General features: G+C 44.6%; 1 protein-coding gene across 4 annotated transcripts in view; it reads right to left on the reverse strand.

Moving 5' to 3' along the window:
- STRADA (STE20 related adaptor alpha) overlaps nt 1-7745 on the reverse strand; it is a 28229-nt gene extending 20484 nt beyond the window's left edge. For 2 of the 4 annotated variants that reach the window (XM_045299734.1, XM_004707269.2), the window contains exon 1: nt 7663-7745. The gene's annotated coding sequence lies outside the window, so the exon portion shown is untranslated. Of the gene's footprint in view, nt 1-4047; nt 4261-7662 lie in introns of those variants that run through there. The other 2 variants (XM_045299733.1, XM_045299735.1) reach the window with 2 other exon arrangements.
- Nucleotides 7746-7801: the final 56 nt, after the last annotated feature.

Below are 7801 nucleotides of genomic sequence, written 5' to 3' on the forward strand. Positions count from 1 at the left end.
AGTTGTATGAGCCCCTAATAAAATGTTTAAAAAAAAAAGAAAAGAAAAAGGCACAGGAAGGACTTACAAATGTTTCAAACAGTCAAAACAAAAGATTAATTTACAAAAATAGAAGCTACTAGGAAAGTTTAAGGAGTCCCACTGTTGCAGTGGTTAAAGTACTTGGCTGCTAAGTGGAAGGCCAGCACTTTGAACCTACCGGCTGTTCTCCAGAGAAGAGATGTAGAAGTCTCCGTCATGAGATACCTTCAGAGGGCCCTCTACTCTGTCCTACACATAGGGATGCTCTGAGTAGGAAATGATTCGATGGCAATGAGCTTGGTTTAGTTATTAAGCAAGGTTAAAGTGTAGGTAGCAAAGCAAAATCAAACTCGCTGCCATCGAGTAAATTCTGACTCAGAGTAACCCGATAGGGCAGGGTAGAACTGCCCCAGTGGGTTTCTGAGACAGTAACTCTTTATAGGAGTAGAAAGCCTTGTCCTTCTGTGGAGGCAATGGGGGTTTTGAACTGCTGACCTACTGTTAGCAGACCAAAGTGTAACCACTGTACCACCAGGGCTCCTGAAGTTAAGACAGTGAGCTAATTTCCTTATTTCCGTACATACTGTGACTATACAATGTAAGAAAAACTAAGAAGACTTAAAATATCTAGCGAATAAGTTCGCAAAGTTACTTGGCCTACTGCCCCTCTTCAGAAAAAAAAAATTATTCAGCACCCTCTGGCAATTAAAAACCTTTGTCCCATAATCCAAGATAAAGCGTAGGTATCTGCTTTTGCAGGCTCCCTGGAGCATTCCAGGTACCACCCTGTGGTAATCGGAAGTCCCAGCAGAGGAGACTTACGAATGACAACATGGTGTCACGGAAGAAAGCACAGGCTCTGGAAGCAAGCAGGCCTGGTAAGTACCTTGGCGCTCGCTCTTGTGTCTGTGTGAACTTGATCAAGTTCCCTTGGTTCTCTGGATTTCAACTATCAAATCTCTAAATGAGGTTACCAGCAGCCATCTAATACCTGGACTTGGCCATTTTGCTGCCTTCCGCTGCTCACACTTGGAACAATGTATTACATTTCTAATTTATTCAGAGATTTAAAAACTGGGGATACTTAGGCTTTTTCATTCAAGAATTTAACCTGAGCACAAGAATTGATCCCACCTCTCTTACTATTATCACTCAAGTAAATAAAAATTATAAATAAAAAATTATGAAAACTAAATATAAAAAAATTATAAACCTACATCAGAGAGTAGAATGAGACAGGCTATTGATAAATGAAAACTCAACACATTTCTCAGAGCGGGAAAAATTGGGGAAGAGTGGTGTGCCGTGAAATACGGACAGGAGGCTTAAGCACAGGGAAGGCCAATTTGCCCACCAGGCCAGTCCGAAGGGTGTCTGAATCAAGTCTGTAACAAACAGGAAGGAGGAAGGGAAAGTGGAACTGAAAACAAGCCTCCAGCATCACTGCCCACTGATGCCCAGACAGCCCAAATCCACACTTGCCAGCTGACTAGTCTTGGGCACCTGGTCATATAGACAGAGTTCCCAGTCAGCTTTTCTATTCCAGTATTAATAAATACGAGTGGCTAGCAAAGACACCAGACATTTAAAAACAAGAAAGCTTTTATTTTTTTTTTAATTTAAAATGTTTATTATAAATACATTTCAGGAAACAAATAGAATCTACTACATAGCTGTTCCCAGGAGTATGGAATTATTGATAACTTGGTTACTAATATTTAATTAAAAAACAAAAATTCCTATCACACTTTCTCCCAACCCCCAAATCAAAGCTGTATCCTTTCCAAACTATCATTTAAGAAATCTACCTTTAAACAACAGTGAATCAAGGTATTATTATTAGGGATAGCTGTTATCAACAAGAAAGCTTTTAAAGTATATACATACACACTCACACACACACATTCCATTTACAGAGAGAGAAAACAAAGATGATTCAGGGAAGAGAAGAGAACTTAAATACAAGTACAAAGAACCCCTAATTTTTGCAGAGAATGCAAAAGATACAGCCTCTATAAAGCAAAAAAACAATATAGCAAGAAATAATTCTTAAGATTACATCTAATCATAATTAAACCTTCAATATGAATCAGATCTTTCAGATGGCAAAGGAAAAGACAAAGATTTTTTAAAACTAGAAAATAAGATGAAGAGGATCAAACAAAGAGATATCTAAATTAGAAGAGTACTATAAAAATAGAAGAACTATTTAGAAATGGAAAAGGAAAATGAGAATCAGAATGACATCAGACTTCTAAAAAACAGCACCAGGTGCTAGAAGAAATGGTCCAATGCCTTCAAGGCTCTTATAGAAAATTCTTTTGAATTGAGAATTTTATACTCAAATGAACTGTCAATAAAATGGAGCATGCAAAATAATTTGTCAGATACAAAAGGAATGAAAAACATTTTGCCTTCCACATACTTTATAAATAAAGGTGCTTGAGGATGTACACCAGCCAAAGGAGACTAAAATCTAAGAAAAGGATAAAATTTTTTTTTTTTAAGTTCACTAAAAAAAATTCACAGGATGACAGTGATGAAACAGGTCAGGAAAAGAATCTGTCGAAATTAGAACACAAAGTTGGTTGGGTTGAAAAAAACATGATTTAGTAAAATATATAAATGAGCAAAAAAGATGAGTGTTAACAGACAGAAGATGTAAAACAGCTTCTTTTCCTAAAGTCAACAGAAACTCAAGAAGGATTATGGGATAAAGGTAAAGTCAGAATGAACTGAACCTAAATGTGGAATACTTTTAAGCAGCGGAGCAATAAGTAAGAACCCGCTTGCTCTTGACTATGGCACAGAGGTCAAAACAATGGTACCACAGAGAAGCTTACACTTGGCTCTTTAGTGAACAACGCTTACAAGATTATATCGTACATGTTTGCTACTAGCTTTCGAGTTTTACAATGGAATTGTAGACAAAGCCCACAGACGTGATTATGGTACTAGGAAAGAACGTGAATGTTATAAAATTTGAAAATCTGGAAGTAACAGTTCAGCTGACACAGATGGGAAATAGAAGAGATAGGAGTAATGGCTAGGGGAGTTCATGTCCTCATCTTCCAAAGAGGGTGCAGATAAGGTTGAAAGTTGACAAGGGGGAAAAATGACCTAATGTGGGGGTTTAAGTGGAGAGAAAATGTTTTGAGAATGATGTACAAATGCGCTTAACACAATTGATGTGTGTATGGATTGCGATAACAGTTGTATGAGCCCCAAATAAAATGTTTAAAAAAAAAAAAAAAAGAAAGTTGACAAGTAAGAGATGTATAATTTAATGTTATTATAAATGACCGTTAGCTGCCTTTGGCTAGGACCCCCAGATCTCTCTCTTTCCCTCTCCTCCATTCTGCCTCTCCCTCTCCCTTAGGGACCTCATGTACAACAGAGACAAAGGCTGCCCAGTTCTGAGCTGCTCCCTTGGCCAGTTGCAAATCTATCTATCTTCAGAGTTGTCACTGGCCTTTCGTACTAAGCCATCATAGTCTGAGGGCTATGCTGAAACCTGGTTAGCATCATATCCATCAGTATCTCGGTAACTAAGAGATTAACTAGAAATAGAGTGATTAAACTTAGAAATTGGAGGGGGGAGAAGAGATGAGAGCAAGTCATCTTGTATGTCAGAGAAGCAAGACTGAGTGCTATTGGGAAATATAGCGGTCGCCAGACTAAGACAGAGTAGTTAATAAAGAGCAGCCTTGGGGTGGAGACAGGAGAGCAGAGGCTTGCTGCTTTTCAACAGGCCCTGAATCAGTACTTTAGAAACTCTATGCAGGTATTTCTTTTTTTTTCACACAAGTATTTATTTGATAAAATGCTGCTAGTTGTTTTTTAAAAAATACTCATCTGGGGAAAAAAAAAGATACTCATCTGAGACAGTTTAAAGTCTATTTATTGTGGTGACTCCAAAGAAACCAAAAGGCTTCTAAGACGGCAAACTTACTCCTAACTTACAATCTCATTATCTGACATTTCGTGTTTCGGACAACAGTTAAAACTCTAACTCTGTGCACAAACCTGCTGCTGCTGCTCCCCTCTCCTCCTAGGAGGGACCCAAGGAGAATTCGGGGGCTGGAAACTGAAGCTGCCGCCTGCGCTGCTGAGCAACTCTTCTCTTCCCAGAGAGGAGCTTTAGTATCTTCTAGGCTCTGGGCTCAGATTCATATTCCAGACCCTCAGAGACCAGCCTGTTTCCGTGGAGTCCTCCCTGCACGGTGGGAGCAGGAGGCAGGGCCTAGGAAGGGGACAGACACAGGCAGCATCTCCCCTGACTCTCTTTTAACCCCTGGCCCCGCTGGCTGCTTGAACCCCAGAGCTGCCAAGTGGGTCTCCAGTGCAGCGGGCAGGCCCCAAGTCTGCAGGAAGGCAGGGCCCCAGGGTCTAGTGTACAGTGTGCTGGGAGCATAGCAGTTCTGAGGATGTGGGCTCTGTCCTCCTCCCCATCACATAACATATAGGTACATATGGGCAGTTGTGTGTTGTTGAATCCATTTCAACTGATAAAGGTCCTATCTGGCAGAGTGAAAATGCCCCATAGGGTTTCTTAGGCTGTAATCTTTTGGGGATTAGACTGCTAAGTCTTTTCTCCCAAGGATCCATCAGGAGGGTTTAAACAACTGACCTTTCAGTTAGCAAGCTAGTGCTGACTCACTGTGCTACCAGGGCTACACACACACAGAAGTCAGTTAGAAAAAGACTTCCACTAAGAAAGGAAGGCTCTGTGGATGAGAGATGCTCAGTGGATCTGGGAGTTATCAGCTAATGCTATGGGAGTGAACAAAATTCACTCAAGAAGAAAATCACGAGAGAGATTTAAAAAGGGGCATGAAGCCAGCCTTGGGAGAGGCCTTGTTGAGGGAGTGGAGTCTGAAGATAAGACAGGAAAAGGAGCACAAAACACCCCAAAGTCTCTGGGTCCTCGGCCTGGACCACACCTCCCCCCCCTACCCAGCAAATGTTTTGGTCTGTTTGGCATAGTCCTCCACGCTGGTGTCCTGTGCTACAGAAAGTCCTCTCAGATACCACCTCCCCACCTGTTAGGTGTTCAAATCTCACCAACCTTCCAGACCCTTCTTTGCCTGTCTGCCTGTCTCTTCCACTAGAATAGCAGTTTGTGAAGACAGAGAATTCCTGGGGCAAATATGCCTAATTCAGAAAGATGGGTTTGAACTCACCCAGTGGTGCCAAGGAAGAAAGGCCTGGCTATCTGCGGGCATGAGTGGGGCTCTCAATTCTCCGCTGTAATAGATGGGAGAATCGGTCCACGGCAATGGGTTTGGGTTTGGGTTTTTGGTTGTTTTTTGGGGGGAGTCTAACATATGCAAGGGGCCCTCACCTATCTGTTACATTGATACAGGCAGACCCCAGAGCAGGTGTAGGCTCGGTTCCAGGTCACTGCCAGAAAGCAAGTATTGCAGCACTAACGCGAGACTGTTTTTGTGTGTGTCCTAGTGCATATGAAAGTTATGTTGTACTACACTGGAGTCACAAAGTCTACACCAATTGCATTATGAAAAAGTTTGAAATCTTGTGAGAATTACCAAAGTGTGACACAGGGACACGAAGTGGGCCCCTGCTGCTGGAAGCATAGTGCTGACAAACTTGTTAAGAAACTTGCCACGCACCTTCACCTTACACAAAAGAAAAGTAGTATCTGCAAACTGCAATAACAAAGCTCAGTAAAACGAGGTGTGCCTAGTCATACACATCATGAAAGCAGCAGCTCTCCGTGGTGGGCTGTGTGCCAGACATCAGTTCACACTCACAATGATCACCCCTGCCTTTCGGATCAGGAAATTGAGGCGCAGGAAGGGTTCAGAGTAAAGTAGCAGACGGCAGATTAGACCTGTTTGAAAGTTCTAGGAGACAGTGTGCTAGGAGAAGCTGAGGACTGGGTGTACAAAAACAACATGAGAGCTGAGAAGGGAACACCTGCTTTGTCAGTGCTACTGACTGGGTACCAACTGGGTCAGAAAGACGAATTCATTTGTGCTCATTTTCTTTCCATTTTGTCGTTGATTTTCTAAAAGTCCTAGCTGGGGTCACAACCATAAACACTGCAACCACAAAGATTAAGAAAAAAAGAAAACTCACTGCCATGCAGTTGATTCTGACTGTAACAGCCCATCTATATAAGATTTCCAAACCTGTACATCTCTACAGGAGCAGAGAGTCTCATCTTTCTCCCAACAAGCGGCTGGGGGGTTTGAACCGTCACTCTTTGAGGTTAAATGCCTGTTGCTATACCACCACCATAAACCCTGCAGTTGAGACAAACAACCTATTAAGAAATCCAGTTAAAAAGTAAAGGTGCCCTGGTGGAGTTGTCTGGTGTTCGGAAAGCTCTGTGGGAGAAAGATGAGGCTGTCTGCTCCCTTAAAGAATTTAGCAGCCACAGAAAATCTATATTGTGCCACCAGGAGCCTTATCAATTCGATGGCAGTACGTTTGGTTGCTATGTTTTGTGGGGGTCGAGTGGGGTGGTGTGATTAAAAGTTGGAGAAGATATTTGACCCCTGTAACTAATGATTAGGGGGTCAGGGTGGCGTAGTGGTTACACATTGGGCTGCTAACCTTGAGGTCAGCAGTTTGAAATCACCAGCCACTCCCAGAATCCTACAGGGGCAGTTCTATACTGCCAGGTCACTGTCAATCGGAATTGACTTGATGGCAGGGAATTTGTTATTAACTAATGACCCAATTAACTAGCTCCTGACCTAGAAAGGTATACTGGTGGCACCGTGGTTCAAGTGCTTGGCTGCTAACGAAAAGGTTGCTCCTGGGAAGAGGATGTGACAGTCAGCCTTCGCAAAAGTTTATAGCCTTGGGAACCATCTGGTGCAGTTCTGATCTGTGATCTGTCCTTCAGGGTCACTATGACTTCACGGGTTTGGGTTTGTGGTCCTGAGGCAGGTTCCTAGGTGAGATTTCCTTGTCTTCAACTCTTGAGTCAAGAAATAGACTTGAGTGTCTCTATTATGTATGAATCAGCCAGTGTGGAATTGTTTTTTAACTCCCCAAGTACATCCTCCAACGTAATTTTACTTCAACAGATATTACTTTTTAAAAGGGGACCGCCAAGTCGAACGGTTTCCCCTTCTTGGGCAAAGGCGGGAAGCCAAGCTAAAGGCAGCCCAAAGCCGGTCCGAGAGATTAGTTCCCTAGAAACGGAAAACCATGAGCAATTATACTAACGACTCCCCTTCCCTCGTGCTCTTCCCGGCCTCTCACCCGTCTCGGCCCCCGTGGGGAACCAAAGAGCTCAGGAAAGGGACTGGGGTGATGGGGTGAGGGATGCGGGGTGCGCGGACCTCTACAACTGCCGCCTCTTGGCTTTACGACAAACTGACACCTGGCCCCGGGGGGCAGGAACGAGGGGCAGGAGCTCGCCTCTCGGCCTGGCAGCCCTGCTCCGCGGTCCCCCGTCGCCGGCCTATGGTGTCCTCAGCCGCGGCCGCAGCTCCAGGGGATGGAAGAGGAGGGGGAGGGGGAGGGGGAGGGCCCGCGGAGGGCGAGGGTGGGCCCAGGAGGGCCGCCCTGACGAAGGCCCGCCCCCGCAGAGATGGGCTCGGCAATCAGAGCGGGGAGGGGCTGGGCCCTGGAGCGCGCCGGGTGGCCCCGCCAGCCCGGTACCTGGTCCTGGAGTCAACGCGTCGTCCTGACCCGTCTCGGCTCCGCCTCCTCAGTTTATGGCCGCTCCGCCGCCAGCGCGATCGCTGAGAGGGAGGGACGCAGCGTGCCATGCGCAGTCGAGCGACACGGGGAGGGCCGG

Source organism: Echinops telfairi, unplaced genomic scaffold (assembly GCF_000313985.2).
Source record: "Echinops telfairi isolate 266 unplaced genomic scaffold, ASM31398v2 ScPeMD7_7458;HRSCAF=8496, whole genome shotgun sequence".
In the NCBI taxonomy this organism is placed as follows: Eukaryota; Metazoa; Chordata; class Mammalia; order Afrosoricida; family Tenrecidae; genus Echinops; species Echinops telfairi.